General features: G+C 46.0%; 1 protein-coding gene across 6 annotated transcripts in view; it reads right to left on the bottom strand.

Moving 5' to 3' along the window:
- The window catches only part of LOC115112113 (zinc finger protein 536-like), a 193,398-nt gene that overhangs the window by 131,298 nt on the left and 40,781 nt on the right, over positions 1–21,319 (bottom strand). For all 6 annotated transcript variants that reach the window (XM_065013006.1, XM_065013009.1, XM_065013010.1 and 3 more), the window contains exon 3: positions 23–151. The gene's annotated coding sequence lies outside the window, so the exon portion shown is untranslated. The remainder of the gene's footprint in view (positions 1–22; positions 152–21,319) is intronic.

Raw genomic sequence — 21,319 nt, 5'->3', positions numbered from 1 at the left:
TGTGTGTGGGGGGGGGGCATACCTTAACACACTAACTGCATACTGGTCTGGAGCCTGTCTGTCAGGTTCGAGGAGACCCAGGCAGATCACTGCCACTGAGTCACTACAGCACACAGCAATGACGGCCAACCTAGAAGGATGTGTCTCTTTCCTGTCAGAGAGAGAAAGGGAGTGGGAAAGAGAGGGGGAGAGAGAGATAGAGTGGTGGACAGGGAGAGAGAGAGAGAGAGAGAGAGAGAGAGGCAGACAGGGAGAGAGGGAGAGAGAGAGAGAGGGAGATGATGTCAAGTCAAATGTAACAAATTCACTGAAAGGCAGCGATGCGCAGAGGTCAAGGAAATGCAGCCGAAAAAGGTTAAAGATGAAATCAAAGCCGTGCCTTGCAGCGGGCTGAAAATCTATCCCTCCAAGGCAAGGCCATCGCTGACGCGCGGCAGACAAGATGCTAAATACTGCACGGCACTCTGGGATCTTTCATTTTCATCCGATCAATAAGGGCTTATATTTATCAGGATTCCAAGCAGCTGCCACATCTGACAACCTCCACTTCATTTTCTCACTCCTCCTCCTCCTCACGCTAAATCGGGAGCCATCAACCATAAAAGAGACTGAGGCCTCTAGCTTCGCCATTTACACCCTCAGACACAATTCCATTAAAGGACCCCCCTTTTCTGGTTAAAGAAACATGCGTTGTCATTATGGTTTTGGCAACAGACCACCACTCTCTTCATATGCTCTTTGTTCCCTTATCCCCACCCATAACGCCACAAAGAGAAGGCAGACTTCAGACGTTCACACATTAGACCCCTTTTCTAATGTTTGAGATTTATTTCAAAAGAACCAAACTTGTGAAGTCCCCCCTATAATTCAAAGTATTAAAATGAGCAGAAGATTTTTTTTTTTTTTTAAGGGGGTGAGTTAAAATAGCTCAATCTCTAATCATCTGTACGACAATATTTGCTGTGAGGCATTCTAAATAGATTATCGCTGGTCCATCTGTGTCATCATTGATTTATAAGGCATTAAGCTGCTTTGGAAAAGGGAGGCCTTCCCACTACAGCAAAAGGCTTCTTCTTTTTGAAATCAGGGGCATGGCAACAGGACAACCCCGGCACTTGTCTGCTCAAGAAACTCTTTCCTTGAAGCGTTAGTGAGAGGGGAAGTAAAAATAAGATGGCTGTATCCGGTTTTAGGAAGCATGAACCTTTTTTTTTTTACAAAGAGATGGGGAGGAGGGGAGGAATTGCAACAAAAAAAAGAAAAAACACACACAAACACAAAAAAAACAAGGGACATCATTAACATATGAATACTATATGCAAATGCTTAGGAGAGAGCAGATGTTGGTGCATTTAATTGACCTATATGTGAATTGCATCCAAACCTTTTACTCTGTTACTACGCCCAGTGTACAATATAAACTGGATTCAGGGACTGGCACACAGAACAGCAGTGTGAATGGGGAGTAGACAGAGTGAGAAACAGTTTGAACACGAGAGACGGAGAGAATAGGTGTTTCAAAGGAGAGAGGCGTCTTGACAGGAAGCTGTCAGAGCTGGATGAAACTCAAAGACAGCGCCTGGCTGTCACTGTCCCTCTGCTGTCTCGTGCGGATGACATCACCGTGCAACTGTGGAAATGGATCACTTAATGGCCCTTGGAGAGCAATGCCGTCTGTGACATGTAACTGTATGCAGCATTAAGGCCTGGATTACAGCACACTGTCTTTATGGATATTCATATCTAGACTTCTCAATCCTCTCTAATTCTCCCTGCCCTTAGCTTCTCCCTCTTTTCTCCCCTTTCTCCCTGCCATTAGCTTCTCCCTCTTTTCTCCCCTTTCTCCCTGCCATTAGCTTCTCCCTCTTTTCTCCCCTTTCTCCCTGCCATTAGCTTCTCCCTCTTTTCTCCCCTTTCTCCCTGCCATTAGCTTCTCCCTCTTTTCTCCCCTTTCTCCCTGCCATTAGCTTCTCCCTCTTTTCTCCCCTTTCTCCCTGCCATTAGCTTCTTCCTCTTTTCTCCCCTTTCTCCCTGCCATTAGCTTCTCCCTCTTTCTCCCTGCCATTAGCTTCTCCCTCTTTCCTCCCCTTTCTCCCTGCCATTAGCTTCTCCCTCTTTTCTCCCCTTTCTCCCTGCCATTAGCTTCTCCCTCTTTTCTCCCCTTTCTCCCTGCCATTAGCTTCTCCCTCTTTCTCCCTGCCATTAGCTTCTCCCTCTTTTCTCCCCTTTCTCCCTGCCATTAGCTTCTCCCTCTTTTCTCCCCTTTCTCCTTGCCATTAGCTTCTCCCTCTTTTCTCCCCTTTCTCCCTGCCATTAGCTTCTCCCTCTTTTCTCCCCTTTCTCCCTGCCATTAGCTTCTCCCTCTTTCTCCCTGCCATTAGCTTCTCCCTCTTTTCTCCCCTTTCTCCCTGCCATTAGCTTCTCCCTCTTTCTCCCTGCCATTAGCTTCTCCCTCTTTTCTCCCCTTTCTCCCTGCCATTAGCTTCTCCCTCTTTCTCCCTGCCATTAGCTTCTCCCTCTTTCTCCCTGCCATTAGCTTCTCCCTCTTTCTCCCTGCCATTAGCTTCTCCCTCTTTCTCCCTGCCATTAGCTTCTCCCTCTTTCTCCCTCGCATTAGCTTCTCCCTCTTTCTCCCTGCCATTAGCTTCTCCCTCTTTCTCCCTGCCATTAGCTTCTCCCTCTTTTCTCCCCTTTCTCCCTGCCATTAGCTTCTCCCTCTTTTCTCCCCTTTCTGCCGGAGAAAGGAGAGAAGTCACGCATCTTAAGCGGAAATGTTTGCATGGGTGAGCCATGAGAAACACAGATGCTATTTTCATCTAGGCTCTGCCTCCTTGTCTCCCTCCCTTTCTCCTGCTTGGGAATGTCATTAAATTGTATTAAATAGCCTTTTGTCCAGAGGGCAAGGACCACCCCGATATATGATAATACATTAATGCCCCAGTGTTGCAGCCAGTGAGCTGAGACGATTTTAAGGCCCAGAGCTGGGCGGAACAAGCATGAAGCACCATTGTGTGTGTGTATTTGTGTTTGTGTGTGTGTGTGTGTGCACGCTCTGCGCGCGCGTGTGTGTCTATACGTGTGCATGTGGCTCTCTAACAACTGTGACACATACTAATAGAAACATACCTAATAAATAACAAGCTTTCAGGGTCTGGCAAGCTGACATTTTCTCTGTGAGCAGGACAATTTCATATCTGCGGTGCAGGGAACCAAATTGCATCACACGGAGATGCCAGCGGATTAGCATAAAAATTAACACTTAAATTTCAGCTTATTGCCAACCCCACTCCTGCTCCTCCTGCCACACAACAATCAATTCCTCTTATAAATCTGATTAGATTCCATGACGCTTATTATCCTAGGCATGTCCCTACACTGCCTTCCAAGGCTCCAAGACTATTTGTTTAAATAGAACGAAAGAGCTGATAAATCTATAGGTGTGCTTCTCATGCACACGCATGCCACCTCTCCCCCTACTCTCTCTCTCTCTCTCTCTCTCTCTCTCTCTCTCTCACTCTCTCTCTCTCTCTCTCTCACTGTTGGTCTGATCTGCAGATCACCAACGATGTGGAACAATAGGGAGTGAAATCGATCTTGACGGATACGCTGTAGCACTGTACAACTTAGCTGATGTCCAGATTGTTCTGGGGGGGGCACAAAACTAGCTCATGCATGAAAAAAAATATTTAAAAAATAAGTTTACACTTGGTAAGGCCTCCGATGTTCTGAGCTTGTTTATATATGACGGTCCAGAGACCATCTTTGCTTGATCTCCCCCTTTGACCATCTCCCTCCGATGACAACTCAATCCATGAACTAACATCTCATGATTGATGCTGTTGTTTTCCAAATTGCTTGTCCTTCTTGAGATTCTTTATGCCGTGAATAGCGCTCCAGAAGTTGAAAATAATATTACTGTTATTCTAAAAGGTCTATCCAATGACAACGTTTTTGGTCTTTTTCTTCTTTAGATCAGCACTAAAGTAGGCCTTTTCAGTCATAAAGTAGGCCTCTTCAGTCATAAAGTAGGCCTTTTCAGTCATAAAGTAGGCTTTTCAGTCATAACGTAGGCCTTTTCAGTCATAAAGTAGGCCTTTTCAGTCATAAAGTAGGCCTTTTCAGTCATAAAGTAGGCTTTTCAGTCATAACGTAGGCCTTTTCAGTCATAAAGTAGGCCTTTTCAGTCATAACGTAGGCCTTTTCAGTCATAAAGTAGGCCTTTTCAGTCATAAAGTAGGCCTTTTCAGTCATAACGTAGGCCTTTTCAGTCATAAAGTAGACCTTTTCAGTCATAACGTAGGCCTTTTCAGTCATAACGTAGGCCTTTTCAGTCATAAAGTAGGCCTTTTCAGTCATAACGTAGGCCTTTTCAGTCATAAAGTAGGCCCTTTCAGTCATAACGTAGGCCTTTTCAGTCATAACGTAGGCCTTTTCAGTCATAAAGTAGGCCTTTTCAGTCATAACGTAGGCCTTTTCAGTCATAAAGTAGACCTTTTCAGTCATAACGTAGGCCTTTTCAGTCATAAGTAGGCCCTTTCAGTCATAACGTAGGCCTTTTCAGTCATAAAGTAGGCCTTTTCAGTCATAAAGTAGGCCTTGTCAGTCATAAAGTAGGCCTTTTCAGTCATAAAGTAGGCCTTTTCAGTCATAAAGTAGGCCTTTTCAGTCATAACGTAGGCCTTTTCAGTCATTAAGTAGGCCTTTTCAGTCATAATGTAGGCCTTTTCAGTCATATCGTAGGCCTTTTCAGTCATATCGTAGGCCTTTTCAGTCATTCATCAAGTGCACAGCTATTTCCAATGGCCTCCGTGTTTATCTAGGGGGAAATTGGAGCAAGGAAAACCATCTCATGTTGGAAAGCTTAACACTGTTGCAATGAAACATTTTTCAATATAGTACTTTAGAAAACATTGCACAAACATGTAGTAAAAGCAGAGCGCACGTTGGGTGGCTTGCTAGGCAGAGAGACGGGGCTCACTTTTGTTTAGACGAATGGCATTTCATTGCATCCAGATGTCTTTAAGCACCATCCCTGCACTCCAAGACGTACGCAGAACGTACACAAACATTTACATCTAACTGCATTCCTCCTCCATGCTTAAGAGTGTCCCGGTCCCCTCCACTCCCCCAGACTATGGCTCGTGTTAAGGTGAATTACCATTCAGATCCAGGGCTTTAAGACTGGAGGATGAAACGTGATTAAGAGTTCCTGTCTTGTGTCGTGTGTGTGTGCCTACTCTGGGCCTTCTGGCTATGAACAGGAGAGACGTTTTATCCTCTCGTGGGTTGAGAATTCCACGCCGGCGTGACGCCGCGTCACATTGTAGGCCACACGCCTGCGGAGATCTGGGACAGAGGTGTGCCAAGGGCTGAGTCAGGCGTTACAAAATAAGATTGGTATGTAAAGGCCCCGATTTGATGCCCTAACTGCTCTACGACACAGTGTAGCAAAGATGGAGAGAGAGAGAGAGAGAGAGAGAGAGAGAGGAGAAGAGAGAGAGAGAGAGGAGAGGAGAGAGAGTAGAGAGAGGAGAGAGAGAAGGAGAGAGAGAGAGAGAGGAGAGAGAGAGAGAGAGAGAGAGAGAGAGAGAGAGAGAGGAGAGAGGAGAGAGAGAGGAGAGAGAGAGAGAGAGGAGAGAGAGAGAGAGAGAGAGAGAGAGAGAGAGAGAGAGAGAGAGAGAGAGAGAGAGAGGAGAGAGGAGAGGAGAGAGAGAGAGGAGAGAGAGAGAGAGAGAGAGAGAGAGAGAGAGAGAGAGGAGAGAGAGAGAGAGAGAGAGAGAGAGAGAGAGAGAGAGAGGAGAGAGAGAGAGGAGAGAGAGACAGAGGGAGTAAAAGAGAGAGAGTGAACGTCTGATGTTATAAGTGGATAACAACAGCCCCTGCGATGCAGCAGTGGAGGGGCAGAATAATTTAAACCAGCTAACCCCTCCTCACCCTCTAGCCAACCCTCTATTCTTATGTTAACACCGCTAAAGAGGAGTGGGCCCACCCAGCAGTAGAAACTTAAGTCCATGCTTCAGGAAAAATAATCTATTTCTCTCCAAAGGCTAATGTAACTTTACTCACTTACACCGTCCATAAGCGCAAACTCCGGCCACACCAATACATTTACCGTGCCTTTAAAGCATATTACCTTTCACAGAGTTTAAGAACAATAAACGGGGTGCTTAGCTGGTCTATTTTCTCTCTGTAATGCCTCGCAATGGCGGGGGAAGAATTTGAAAGTCTTTAAATTCAGAGTAAACACTGCTCTCTTTGTTGATTGTACATTCTTTCATTTTTTTTGGTGCGGATATTTCTTTTCTCCTTCGGAGCCTGTTGTTTTCTCTCCAAACAATACATCCCCTCTCACATCTGAAGTACACACCTCGCTGCCATTTTATAGGTGAAACCCTGTTGAACGGCGAGTGCGCCGCCGGTTCATTTTTTATGGCCGTGTGTAATTAAGGCAGCATGTCCTATCTCTCAGCCATCTATGCCAAGGCCTTTATTTAAACAACTTCATAGTGAAATGTTTGCGTTCTCAGCATTCGGCTGGGCCCACACACAGATTATTATTTCATACTTCTCCAGGACTTTTTGAAGAGTTTACGCTTAGAGCGGTTATTGTTTTTGATTACCGGCAGTCTCGAAGCGACCGGCTAAAAAACATGTTTACAGAATCCGGGTGTGAACTCGAAGGCCTTACCCAGGCCAAATGTACATTCTCCATATGATTTATGGAGCTCAGATGAAACTATTTATGTCCACGCACGGCTGTTTAAATTCACTGCTTGGGTTTTTTTTTTTAAGAGTGCACGTGCATGTTTGCATTCTCACTGTGTTTAATGGAATTTGATGGAAAGATTGAATGTTTACACTTCATCAGAAGTGATACAAAAATAATAGTAGGCTCAGCAAATGCTTATTATCAGCTTATTGGAGTAGTAATATCTAATATCTACCCATATAAAAAGTGGTTTCCAGTATCCCCAACACAGACACACACACACACACACACACACACACACACTGCAAACGGGCATATCCACAAACCAAAAACACACATCAAGGTTGTCTGGAGACCTACAAGGCTGTGGGGGTCACTGTGTGTCTGGCTGTCTAAGAGGGTGACTTTGGCAGTCTCTGTGTGGTTTCAGGACCAGGCTGAAAGTAAAAGTGAGTTATTGTTTGTGGAGAGACAACACTAGACATGATCAGGCTGAAAGTAAAAGTGAGTTATGTGTGTGGAGAGACTACACTAGACAGGATCAGGCTGAAAGTAAAAGTTAGTTATTGTTTGTGGAGACACAACACTAGACAGGATCAGGCTGAAAGTAAAAGTGAGTTATGTGTGTGGAGAGACAACACTAGACAGGATCAGGCTGAAAGTAAAAGTGAGTTATGTGTGAGGAGAGACAACACTAGACAGGATCAGGCTGAAAATAAAAGTGAGTTATTGTTTGTGGAGACACAACACTAGACAGGATCAGGCTGAAAGTAAAAGTGAGTTATGTGTGTGGAGAGACTACACTAGACAGGATCAGGCTGAAATTAAAAGTGAGTTATTGTTTGTGGAGACAACACTAGACAGGATCAGGCTGAAAGTAAAAGTGAGTTATGTGTGTGGAGACACAACACTAGACAGGGTCAGGCTGAAAGTAAAAGTGAGTTATTGTTTGTGGAGAGACAACACTAGACAGGATCAGGCTGAAAGTAAAAGTGAGTTAATGTTTGTGGAGAGACAACACTAGACAGGATCAGGCTGAAAGTAAAAGTGAGTTATTGTTTGTGGAGAGACAACACTAGAGAGGATCAGGCTGAAAGTAAAAGTGAGTTATTGTTTGTGGAGACAACACTAGACAGGATCAGGCTGAAAGTAAAAGTGAGTTATGTGTGTGGAGAGACAACACTAGACAGGATCAGGCTGAAAGTAAAAGTGAGTTATGTGTGTGGAGAGACAACACTAGACAGGATCAGGCTGAAAGTAAAAGTGAGTTATTGTTTGTGGAGACACAACACTAGACAGGATCAGGCTGAAAGTAAAAGTGAGTTATGTGTGTGGAGAGACAACACTAGACAGGATCAGGCTGAAAGTAAAAGTGAGTTATGTGTGTGGAGACACAACACTAGACAGGATCAGGCTGAAAGTAAAAGTGAGTTATGTGTGTGGAGACACAACACTAGACAGGATCAGATTCCGGAGCAGATATAATTTGAGTGGTGTCTTCTGATGACTGATGCTCATTACACCAGCATGCACAATTTAAGTGTGACACATCATAGTGAGTCCGGTGGTGGTAGAACACAGGGCACATCCAAGAAGCTTCCAGTCAAGGAGTCTTGCTTTTAACACGTACACATGCACCGCCTATCACACCTTTGTTGCTCCTTACTGTTCTGCTTTTGAGAAATATACAGCAAAGGATGCTGACAATCAAGGATGGGAAAAGGGTGGACTGGTCACACCTCGGCAGTCACATGTACTGTACTCCATGCCTTGTTAAAAGCCACCATACAGACACTCACTTTTATACAACCAAATTCAAAAAGGTTCCATTTAATGTGCATCCTTACTTATCCTGTGTAAGAAAAAAAAACATCCGCTTGCCCCTCAAAGAAAAGAAAAACCCAATCCCAGACACGAATGTTGGTAAAAAGGCTTTTTCATTCTCTGTTCCTAATAGAACGCTCTCTACCGCCGTTCCCCTTGTAACCCACAGCCGTCCCACAGGAGTTGGCCTGGGACATGCCCTGTCCTCTATGATAACCACAGGGTGAATATCTCCTATGAATCGCTGGCCATCTAAGGGCCCGGGGCTGTGCTGTTGTGTGCAGACGGGACTTCTGAAAGCCTGGGTTTGCCGTCTTTGGATGAAGAAAATGAAATTCTTTCACTTTGAATGTGTGCTCTGCTACACAGCCACCCAACCTTGCTAGTCGCTTCATTTCTGTTCTGAGTTCAGTTGTTCTTTTTCACTCCCTCTGTCTGCAGCTACTTTGAGCATATTTACTAAGACCCTACTATCCTAATAGTGCAAACTGTATATCCGAGGTTGACTAGCTACATTTGAGTAGTTTAAATAAAGCAGGGAGGAAAAAAAACTCTTCTCAGTACTGACTCCATCTGTTTAATAGCTTGACTTGTGCTTAAGGGTAGATGAGTGCCAGGCAGTCTGACCTGAGGCTTGTTAAGGGAAACTAGACGGGTGGATTGTGTCTCCGTGACACACGGGCACAGACACACCAGTCATCTATAAACTCGCCAGAGAGGGAGACCCCCAAGTCTCTCCAGGCACATTAGGAAACCGCTCAGCAACGTGTTTGCACTTGTGCTACAAATCATGCTATTCCCACATTGCATTGGAGTTGAGTTCTAGCGTAACGGCGTGTGTGTGTGTGTGCAAACAATCTGTATAACCTGCACAGACCCTGGCCCTGCCTGGAGCAAGGCAAAGCCCATGTGAGAGGCTTGTTCTGCAGCACACAGGCTGTCTCGCTCTCTCTCTGTCACTTTCCTCACAAGTCCTCAGACCATCATCCCCACACCTAGTTTCATACATTGGCAAATCCACACACACACACACACACAGCCTTTTACCACAACGTGCCCGACAACATTATGCTAATGTGGTCTACCCCGACAACAGATTGAAGCCATACTACCAGATCTGGGCTTTAGTGTAGCCTTATTCATCCCCCCTCCCCCAATCGCATGTGCTGTAGAAACCTCACAGCATAGGGAGTCAGGGCAGACACTTCTTTACCTCAGCCTCACAGCATAGAGAGTCAGGGCAGACACTTCTTTACCTCAGCCTCACAGCATAGAGAGTCAGGGCAGACATTTCTTTACCTCAGCCTCACAGAATAGAGATTCAGGGAAGGCACTTCTTTACCTCATTCTCACAGCATAGGGAGTCAGGGCAGACATTTCTTTACCTCAGCCTCACAGCCTCACAGCATAGGGAGTCAGGGCAGACACGTCTTTACCTCAGCCTCATAGCATAGGGAGTCAGGGCAGACACTTCTTTATCTCTGCCTCACAGCATAGGGAGTCAGGGCAGACACTTCTTTGCCTCAGCCTCACAGCATAGGGAGTCAGGGCAGACATTTCTTTACCTCAGCCTCACAGAATAGGCAGTCAGGGCAGACACTTCTTTACCTCAGCCTCACAGAATACGGTGTCAGGACAGACACTTCTTTACCTCAGCCTCACAGCCTCACAGCATAGGGAGTCAGGGCAGACACTTCTTTACCTCAGCCTCACAGCATAGGGAGTCAGGGCAGACATTTCTTTACCTCAGACAAAGGGAAACAGATCGAACAGGCCACAGGCCACAGGCCACCTGGCCACCGCCAAGTAAGCACTTCTCGGACTGAGACGAGAGCGCTGAAACTGGATCCATTCTGCAGGGTCATGTCACCAGCACACATGGACCAAATGTCCATTCATCTTTAAGTACAGGATACAAGGGGAAAACAATTTTGGTTGAAAATATAATCTTGGGGCCAACACTACATAAAATAATGTCAGGGGTAAATACAGGCTACTTCATATTACAGATCATTCTGATGTTAAATGTTACTGGTGATGGAGAACATTGGTTGCTGACCATTGAAGACCTGGGATGGCATGGTTTATGGTCCACACACACACGCACAGTGCACGCCACCCAGAGCACTATCGATCGCACCTGGCTCCGACACACTCTCATCGGTGTCATTCAAACCCTCTCAATTTTTAATCACCAGTTCAACACTAGATCCAGTCCCTCCACTGGGCTGCACGCACACGCACGCGCACGCACGCACGCACGCGCACACACACACACACACACACACACACACACACACACACACACACACACACACACACACACACACACACACACACACACACACACACACACACACACACACACACACACACACACACACACACACACACACACACACACACACACACAGTACACTTACTGTAAGCAAGGTTAGACTGCACAACCGACCAGAAAGAACACAACAGGCCCACAGACAGGCTCATACAATAGATCTCATGGCTTTTAGAAAGCCCACCAACTTTCCCCCTTCGGCTTGACCTTGCTCGAGTGATATTCATTACATCATTAAGTTACCTCTTCATTAACTTTTCATTATTTATGGAGGCTTTGGGGAGGGGAGTCTTTATCAAATAGTATCTTTCGTTGAGCGCACTATGTGGAGGACAGCTCCCCCTGAGAACCAGCCCAGTATCTTTCTCTCACTGCCAACAGGAGTATCAGCCATGAGCCCTGTCATCTCATACCTCAGAAATACTGCTCTGATCAGACTAGGGGGCAGCTACTCTGGCTTACAAACAGAGGGCGTGTCCTCTATAAAATAGTCACAGGGATTCTAGCATAGCTTTATAGCCACAGCGTATAGTCATCAGTTATCTTTCTGTCCCACTCCTATCTTTTCCCTTTCATTTATTTCATATATTTATATTACAAAGTCAAACTTCTGTACTATGACCTCTGACTCATCCAAACATCTCTGGATAGAACACATAAACATATTTGTGTTTCTCTAGCCTTTACATGAGCACCATTCTGTTCCCGAGCGTTCGTGGCGATCTGTCATTAGCGATACATCGGCCCGAACGCAGCCACAGATTGCGTTTAAAAAAGTTCTGGCCACCGACCATTTAGCATCACCAGCCAATTATAAATGGCAAATCACAATACACAGATTTTTTTCCCCTCCCCTCCTAACAGCAGACCCTGGCAAGGCTCCACGGCTTCTCTTGAATAATGTGGTGATAGCCCTTTGTGCTAGGAGCTGCCCAGCCATTTGTTATTTCACACAATGAGCTGTGAGAGAGAGAGAGGATTAGGGGTCTGGATGGCACAGTGACCTGAACACCCCCTGTCCCAAATAGACGACAGTAATGCAGCCCTATACTGTAGCCAGGTTAGAGAGCTGCCTCTCAATCTCCAGACCATCTAAAGATCATTTGTCAATTACAGGAGGCTAATGCATCGGGAGGCGAGAATCCCCACTGAAATAAAAGGGAGGGAAAAAAGCGAGAAGAAAAAAAAATCTCTCGAGAAACGCTCACACGCTAATAATATAACTTAAACATGCTGAGAGAGAGCATTATGCGCAAATGGAAATCAAAAAAGAAAAACACAGTGTAATTTAAACTGGGGCAGGAATGGGTTTCTTACAAATGGTAATCTCTCTCTCTCTCTCCCTCTCTCTCTCTCTGTCTCTCTCTCTGTCTCTCTCTCTGTCTCTGTCTCTCTCTGTCTCTCTCTCTCTCTCTCTCTCTCTCTCTGTCTCTCTCTGTCTCTCTCTCTCTGTCTCTCTCTGTCTCTCTCTCTCTGTCTCTCTCTCTCTCTCTCTCTCTCTCTCTGTCTCTCTCTCTCTCTGTCTCTCTCTCTCTCTCTCTCTCTGTCTCTCTCTCTGTCTCTCTCTGTCTCTCTCTCTGTCTCTCTCTCTGTCTCTCTCTCTCTCTGTCTCTCTCTCTCTCTGTCTCCCTCTGTCTCCCTCTGTCTCCCTCCCTCCCTCCCTCCCCCCCTTTTGAGTAAGGAGACCAGTGCAATATTATCACGGAAAGAGCATTCACTATGAGATGGGTCTCTGCCCAGTCAAAAGGAGATCTATGTTTTGGGTTGAAAAGGTTAAAAAGGTGACACTGAAGTAATGGTTGTGGAAAACCTTTCTGGGGGACGAGGAAAGCCAGGATTTTCAAGACACAAAAGTAAAAGTCTCTGAGGTGAATCACATCTCCACAATAGCACACCGCCCCCTGGCCTTTAAAACATACCTAGTCTGCTACAACACAAGTCACTCCACAGATTAAGAAATCACACCCACTGCCTCAAACAGTGGACATAAATGTAAAACGTACAAAGCATTTCCAAAATTTGCCACCAGAACAAACTGCTCTCTCTATAAGATAGACGTGTCGTGGTAAATAAAACTCAAGGTCGCCGAGCAGTATTCCGGAGATAATGAAATAAACTACTTAAACCTGTGTGTGTTTATCTTCAGTGGAGCTTGGGTTAAAAAAAATAATAATATGATGTGCAACATTTCAAGGCTTAGCAGAAACCTCAGTGAGACAATGGATGAATGCAAACAAAACACACACACACACTCACACACACACACACTCACACATGCATGTAATTGTGGCACCAGTCATGCACACACACACACACACACAAGGCCCAGTCAGTCTGACGTTATCTTGTAAGACTTGTGTTTCCGAGCAGCTGCACTGCTGAAAAGAGGTGTGCTGATATATTCTAATCACTTTTTTTTTTTTTTGCCTGGCTGATTATCGCATCAAATGGGCTGTGGCGTGATTGGTTGTTTTAACCGGGAATTGTTCAGTAGAACAGAATGTTACTGTCCTCCTTTAAGATCTGTGTCCCCTTCCCCACTAGCAGAATAATCACCAGAGGGGAAGGAAATCCAGAATAACTTTTGTTTCACGTCGTTCAGTTGTTGCTTATTTAGTCCTTCTTTGAAGAATGTTTCCTGGTTTAAGAAAGGCTGGGTAAAGGTGGACATATCTGCAATGATTCCTGGTTGTAATTGTCAATTTGAGGATGCAAGAGTCTGGCTAGCCCATGTATGACCCCAGCTAGTGTAAGAAGTCTTCTTAACTTAAATGACATCATTGTGTGAGAGAGATCCTATCACTCTCAGCCCCTTTCCAGCTGTCCCACTTCATTTCCATCCCTCTCCCCTTCTACCTCCTCTTTAAGAGACTAAAACGCTGCACACACTCCACTCCAAGGATTACAGACGCACACTCACTCTCTCAATCCCTCCCGTGTCTTCACCATTCTCCGTCATCCCAAGACATAAGCCATCGGGAATATCGGGGAAGTTGTGCCGAGTTCAGATTGGATCTATGTAGCGATGACAGAATGCATCATCCGACAGCCACGCTAAGCTCCCGCTGAAATAGTTGTGTCTGCCGCACGGCATTACTGTCACGAGACGGAGCGCACTACTCTGCTTCTCCCCTGTTAGGCAGCGCCTTCAGGGAATACGCCGAGACACCTAGGGCAGGCCCCACCGAAGAGCTGAGTCCTACACCACAGCCACACAGTCACAGCGACACAACAGCAACCAGAGAGCGAGAGAGAGAGAGCGAGAGAGCGCGAGAGAGAGAGAGAGAGAGAGAGAGAGAGAATGAGCGAAAGAGAGAGAGAATGAGCGAATGAGAGAAAGAGAGAGTGTGAGAGAGAAGAGAGAGAGAGGGAGAGAGAGAGAGAGAGAGAGAGGAGAGAGAGAGAGAGAGAGAGAGAGAATGAGCGAATGAGAGAAAGAGAGAGTGTGAGAGAGAAAGAGAGAAAGCGAGAGAAAGAGAAAGAGAGAGAGAGAGAGCGAGAGCCTTCTCAAGAGCGGGAAATTCCTCCTCATCTCATAGGCAATTGGATTAGTTAATGATAACACATCACCTCAACACTCCAGCTCCGTTCTTCATTACTTCACACCCTACAGCTAGAGCTCATGCATCATGCATCTGATGACTTAAGTTGCAGGCTACATCTAAGTCTATGTTACCAGACTGTATATGTCGGCACAATGTGCATGTACCTGTTCTGTACACGACGGTATGTGGGTGTGGGATAAATCAATATGGTATTGAGTTGAACTTAACTATGTCCTAGGACCTCACACATGCCTTACACAATCCTGTAATCACAGACTGCAGCCTTAACTGTCAGAGAGGGATCCCTGCCAGAGAGGGGGGTAGGGGTGGAGGGGGGGTAGACCCCCCCCTCCCCCCAGACCCTAGAGATGAGTTGTCACATGCGCTCCATCACAGAGTGCCTTTATTAGCCGAGGCGTGGGTCTTACCCTCACTGTCTTCTTCAAATATGGCGAACACCTGCTCATGGGCGCGCAACACAATCACACGGAGCCTGCAAAGAATTAATTTAGAGTTTGGGTAATTGCAACAAAAATATGAAATCTGGACGTGTCACATCCATTTCTCAGGCCCCAACTGAGAGTAATTTGAAACAGCTTCCCATCGATGGACTTTTCATCTTTTTTTTCTCCCTGAAAGCCGTGCAGTTTCTTTTATAACACACAGATATCCAGACGGTTATTTGCTTAAGAGGGACAACTGACAGAAATTCTTTATGCTTCTACCCCCCCCCCTCCCCCCTCATACCGCTCTCGCCTCAAATTCCACATGTCTAAGATATATGATGGTTTCGGTGCCAGCATCTATGCCGCCAATAATATAAATTAGCAGTGCAATAAGATTTGCAACGCTGCCACAATCAGCCCTGAATGCATGAGCAAATCAGCCGCCTTCTCTCACCCACCCATGCCAGTGTTGCTTTTTACTCAGTCACATAATGATCCCTCTATCCGTCTAGCTCTGAGACTCAAGCACTGCTAATAATTCATGCCACTTTTTATATGCCATTGTGCCTGTTGATGTTCCTCATCACTGAACCTTGCATGACTGGTGCCACAATTACATGTGTGTGTGTGTGTGTGTGTGTGTGTGTGTGTGTGTGTGTGTGTGTGTGTGTGTGTGTGTGTGTGTGTGTGTGTGTGGGTGCGTGTGTGTGTGTGTGTGTGTGTGCGTGTGTATGTCCATGTATGTGTCTGGTGCGCGCTCTGATCGAGATTAGTTTGAATGGTTAGGAGGGAACAGATGTCAGCGCATGTCGACTGCCAGGAAGACTGAACAAAGCCAATCACATTCATTCCCTTCCCGTCCAAATGCAGTATAAGAGGGGACCTGGAAAACAACCCATGGCATTAACTGTGAGCGTGCCATCCCATGCCATCCCCTTCCATCTCGCACCGTGTATAAACCAGCACATGCTGCCCGCCTGCCTGGCACACAGAGGGACACCTTCCATCTCATTCAGGATAAATCGCTTACATGATTAGAGACGCGGAGGAGTGTAGAGGCAAGATACAAAATGGCGTCAGAATAGGATCTACCCTCAATGATAGCTTAGCCATTCATGAGATAAGCATCGCAAGGCATTTAGCGCTGGAACCTAAACCCAAACAGGTCATTTTTCACACATAAGAAATGATCATCTCCAAACGGAAACTATCTTCTGACATAACGATCAGTTTCCGTGTGTTGTTTGATTCCCGACTGCTACGCCGAGTAATGTCCCCGTGTTTGACAAAATCTATTTACCAGAATCACTATCAACGCGCACACAGGCATACACACGCACGGTGGGCTTTTTCACACGCTCGGATAGGAGTGTAAATCTAATTCAGGTGACAAACAAGCGTCTTAATTATTTTGGAAAATGTAGTCATGCGGAAAATCATATTCACCAGACGATAATGAAGAGGAAACTGAGGAGGGCAACAGAAGTGGATCTATGCCACGCTGTTTGACCTGTGACCCACGCGGCACTACACAGACCCAGAGGGAAAGACAAGTGGAAACAATAGCACCCGCACTTATTGGGGGAAATTGGGATACTGCGTAATCGGTCGATAATCCAATGTCCTTGGTAATCAGCTTCAGAATTGCCTTTGATAAGAAGGAAAGTAATACGTTATACCATTAACAGACGTTCTGTGACGGACATCTCATGGAACGTACCAAGATAATAACTGTTTTTCCAGACAACTGGAGTGGCATTCTTGCTATTATTTTACTTAGGCCCATGACACTATGGCTTACAGGGCGTTTTGAGTCTTCTGAAATGTTTCCCCTTGGACAGGTTTCTGAATGCTTATCATGATATTGATTATGACACCCCTCTTCTGCATCAAAGGAGACGTGCCTCTACAAACAGGCGCCTGTGCTTCATTTCATTCTATCAGGCCAACAGCCAGTGCATCATAAAAGAATTGGCACTCACCATGTTAACCCCTTACCGCGTTAACCCCTCACCACGTTAACCCCCTTACCACGTTAACCCCTCACCATGTTAATCCCTCACCACGTTAACCCCCTTACCACGTTAACCCCTTACCACGTTAACCCCCTTACCGCGTTAACCCCCTTACCGCGTTAACCCCCTTACCGCGTTAACCCCTCACCACGTTAACCCCCTTACCACGTTAACCCCCTTACCACGTTAACCCCTCACCATGTTAACCCCTCACCATGTTAACCCCTCACCCCCCCACCATGTTAACCCCTTACCACGTTAACCCCTCACCATGTTAACCCCTCACCACGTTAACCCCCTTACCACGTTAACCCCTCACCACGTTAACCCCCTTAACCACGTTAACCCCTCACCACGTTAACCCCTCACCACGTTAACCCCTCAACACGTTAACCCCTCAACACGTTAACCCCTCACCACGTTAACCCCTCACCACATTAACCCCTCACCAAGTTGACTGTCGCAGATCCAACGGCCTTGTGTGTGTGTGTGTGTGTGTGTGTGTGTGTGTGTGTGTGTGTGTGTGTGTGTGTGTGTGTGTGTGTGTGTGTGTTTTATGGTGAGAACAATAACGGGTAAATCTTCTCCTCGTGCAGAGCGAGGTAACCCATTGCGTCACGTGACCGTCACAGGGAGTGAGTGACAGAGCCATGGAGATGTGGTGTGGGGAATCCGGCGACCTTTCCCCGCTCGGCTGCATTGTAAACCACACTCTATTTCCCATCCTACTTTAACAGCCTGTGAGTGGTGTGTAACCCCGAGGTTAAAGAGCAATCTGTAACCAATTAACCATTTGACTAGCAAAGCCTGCATTCCGTGAATGGGAGGAACGCACAGAGCAGTGGAAATCCTCTGACTGGATGCAGGCGTGTTGGTGGTGGCGACAACTGAGCGAGGGGTTACGAGTGAAGGGGGAACGGGGATGATGGGGTTAAAGCCTTCCATGGTGACACTGGGATCCAACACTACCTGGTAAAAACGTCAAACCTGACCACGATTTACGGTGTCTTGTGGTGTGGCCCTGGTAACGAGCCCCAGGCTTGGTACACGACGCCTCCCTCCAACAGGAGAGAGATACATAAAGGGAGAGAGAGAGAGACAGAGTGGGAAGGAGGGACAGAGTGGAGACAGCGAAAGGGAGCAGAAAGAGCGACGGAAGGAGAGGAGTCTTGGGGGCCGGCTCCCTCCTCTCCATCCATCAGTGTGTCTGCAGCGAGATCAGGGCCGTGTAATGAGCCGTGGGCCCCCTTACACGTGTTGACGTGCCGCAAAATAAGATCTATTTACCTACACGGCCGCTAGCGACTGGAGGGGAACGCACGTTCCGCCCGCTGCCCCACCCCCCAATCTCGGAGGTGAACCCACCCTCTCGAAAAACTCGGAGCTCTGTCTGCTCTGCCTCTGTGGTCAGCCCATCTATCTCTGGGGAGGGGGGCAGTCAGATGAGGAGGAGGAGAGGGGTGATCCTCTTACACAGACAGAAGCCATTGAGCCCTAGTGTCACATGACTTCAAGGCATCGCTGTCAAGGGGGACTGAAACAGTCAAGGAAGTGACCCCGTAAATGTTGCACTTGACCGTGTGGTTTGATTGGAAAGGATGTGACTTTCATGAGTAGAACATTATAAACTATTCTGCTTGATTTGTGTGGATATAATTCAAAAAAACATCCGCTAAATTAGTATTACAATTGACAATGGTTTTGGATAGATGATCCATTTTTGACAGTTTACTGAGAGAGCTGATCAACCACAAAGATCTGATAAGACAACAACTGTAAATGAAGAAAATCGAAGCTCATATCCATAACGTACCATATCTAACCAAGCTATTTTCTCTTCGTTTGTCTTCCTGTCCACTGTCCAGCCATTTTCACACCACCCGAAAGAACTAATGATGCATTTAAAGGGAGAATTAGCAGGAGAGCAGAGGGGAAACGGCCTTTTCACGAGTGTACAGCGGGCCAGAGAGCTCAGCACACAGCCCTGCGTCATAGTGTTCATACTGTACCTACGTGGGAATAAAAGACGACACCGATTCCACACAGAGTCCTCAGAAAACAAAAGAGAAAGAGAGAGTAAGGAGAGAGAGAGAGAGAGAGAGAGAGAAAGAGAAAGGACAGAGTGAGAGAAAGAGAGAGAGAGAACGGACAGAGAGAGAGAAAGAGAGAGAGAGAGAGAGAGAGAGAAAGGACAGAGACAAAGAGAGATAGAAAGGACAGAGAGAGAGATAATGACAGATAGAAAGGACAGAGAGAGAGATAAAGACAGATAGAAAGGACAGAGAGATAAAGAGAGAGCAACAACAGAGAGAGAGAAAGGACAGAGAGAGAAAAGTAGTGATAGAAAGGACAGAGAGAAAAATAGTGATAGAAAGGACATAGAGAGAGAGATAAAGATAGAAAGGACAGAGAGAGACAAAGATAGAAAGATAGGACAGAGAGAGAGATAAAGATAGAAAGATAGGACAGAGAGAGAGAAAGACAGAAAGAAAGGACAGAGACAGACAAAGATAGAAAGATAGGACAGAGAGAGAGATAAAGATAGAAAGATAGGACAGAGAGAGAGATAAAGATAGAAAGATTGGACAGAGAGAGAGATAAAGATAGAAAGATAGGACAGAGAGAGAGATAAAGATAGAAAGATAGGACAGAGAGAGATAAAGATAGAAAGATAGGACAGAGAGAGAGATAAAGATAGAAAGGACAGAGAGAGAGATAAAGATAGAAAGATAGGACAGAGAGAGATATAAAGAGAGAGAGAAAGGACCGAGAGATAAAGAGAGAGCAAGAACAGAGAGAAAGGACAGAGAGAAGGAAAGAGAGATAGAAAGGACAGAGATAGAGATAAAGATAGAAAGGACAGAGAGAGAGATAAAGATAGAAAGATAGGACAGAGAGAGAGAAAGATAGAAAGGACAGAGAGAGAGATAAAGATAGAAAGTACAGAGAGAGAGATAAAGATAGGACAGAGAGAGATATAAAGAGAGAGATATAAAGATACATTGGGGGAAACAAGTATACACTGCTGATTTTGCAGGTTTTCCTACTTACAAAGCATTTAGAGGTCTGTAATTCTTATCATAGGTACACTTCAACTGTGAGAGATGAAATCTAAAACAAAAATCCAGAAAATCACATTGTATGATTTTTAAGTAATTCATTTGCATTTTATTGTATGACATAAGTAATTGATATCAGAAAAGCAGAACTTAATATTTGGTACAGAAACCATTGTTTGCAATTACAGAGATCATACGTTTCCTGTAGTTCTTGACCAGGTTTGCACACACTGCAGCAGGGATTTTGGCCCACTTCTCCATACAGACCTTCTCCAGATCCTTCAGGTTTCGGGGCTGTCGCTGGGCAATACGGACTTTCAGCTCCCTCCAAAGATGTTCTATTGGGTTCAGGTCTGAGGACTGGCTAGGCCACTCCAGGACCTTGAGATGCTTCTTACGGAGCCACTCCTTAGTTACCCTGGCTGTGTGTTTCGGGTCGTTGTCATGCTGGAAGACCCAGCCACGACCCATCTTCAATGCTCTTACTGAGGGAAGGAGGTTGTTGGCCAAGATCTCGCGAAACATGGCCCCATCCATCCCCCCCTCAATACGGTACAGTCGTCCTGTCCACTTTGCAGAAAAGAATGATGTTTCCACCTCCATGCTTCACGGTTGGGATGGTGTTCTTGGGGTTGTACTCATCCTTCTTCCTCCTCCAAACACGGCGAGTGGAGTTTAGACCAAAAAGCTCTATTTTTGTCTTATCAGACCACATGACCTTGTCCCATTCCTCCTCTGGATCATCCAGATAGTCATTGGCAAACTTCAGACGGGCCTGGACATGCACTGGCTTGAGCAGGGGGACCTTGCGTGCGCTGCAGGATTTTAATCCATGACGGCATGGTGTGTTACTAATGGTTTTCTTTGAGACTGTGGTCCCAGCTTTCTCCAGGTCATTGACCAGGTCCTGACGTGTAGTTCTGGGCTGATCCCTCTCCTTCCTCATGATCATTGATGCCCCATGAGGTGAGATCTTGCATGGAGCCCCAGACCGAGGGTGATTGACCGTCATCTTGAACTTCTTCCATTTTCTAATAATTGCGCCAACAGTTGTTGCCTTCTCACCAAGCTGCTTGCCTATTGGCCTGTAGCCCATCCCAGCCTTGTGCAGGTCTACAATTTTATCCCTGATGTCCTTACACAGCTCTCTGGTCTTGGCCATTGTGGAGAGGTTGGAGTCTGTTTGATTGAGTGTGTGGACAGGTGTCTTTTATACAGGTAACGAGTTCAAACAGGTGCAGTTAATACAGGTAATGAGTGGAGAACAGGTGGGCTTCTTAAAGAAAAACTAACAGGTCTGTGAGAGCCGGAATTCTTACTGGTTGGTAGGTGATCAAATACTTATGTCATGCAATAAAATACAAATTAATTACTTAAAAATAATAC

The sequence above is a fragment of the Oncorhynchus nerka genome, linkage group LG28, assembly GCF_034236695.1.
Source record: "Oncorhynchus nerka isolate Pitt River linkage group LG28, Oner_Uvic_2.0, whole genome shotgun sequence".
In the NCBI taxonomy this organism is placed as follows: Eukaryota; Metazoa; Chordata; class Actinopteri; order Salmoniformes; family Salmonidae; genus Oncorhynchus; species Oncorhynchus nerka.
This window is presented reverse-complemented; position numbering and strand designations above follow the sequence as displayed.